Source organism: Aptenodytes forsteri, unplaced genomic scaffold (genome assembly GCF_000699145.1).
Source record: "Aptenodytes forsteri isolate BGI_AS27 unplaced genomic scaffold, ASM69914v1 Scaffold1, whole genome shotgun sequence".
NCBI lineage: Eukaryota > Metazoa > Chordata > Aves > Sphenisciformes > Spheniscidae > Aptenodytes > Aptenodytes forsteri.
In genome coordinates this window covers 1,372,037-1,372,298 of record NW_008795035.1, presented here as the reverse complement: position 1 = coordinate 1,372,298, position 262 = coordinate 1,372,037, and positions in this window count along the sequence as shown.

The window sequence follows — 262 nt, the reverse complement described above, 5'->3', positions numbered from 1 at the left end:
CCGCCGCCCCCTTCCCACCAGAACGGGCCGCCGACCCTTTGCATCTTAGCAGGTCCTAAGATTCAGATGTCGGCATTTTAAATACTGAAACTAAAGCCAGCGCCGTATCCGCGGTACGAACCGAATCTCCTGCCCACTACGGGTGGGCAATGCCCTACGGGACAGCTTCATCCCGTCATCTCTCCGCTGTTTTTCCACGTCCAGCGCATCTTCCCCTTTCGGCTCCCTGACCTTCCGGGCCTAACAACCGCGCGCCGCCGTT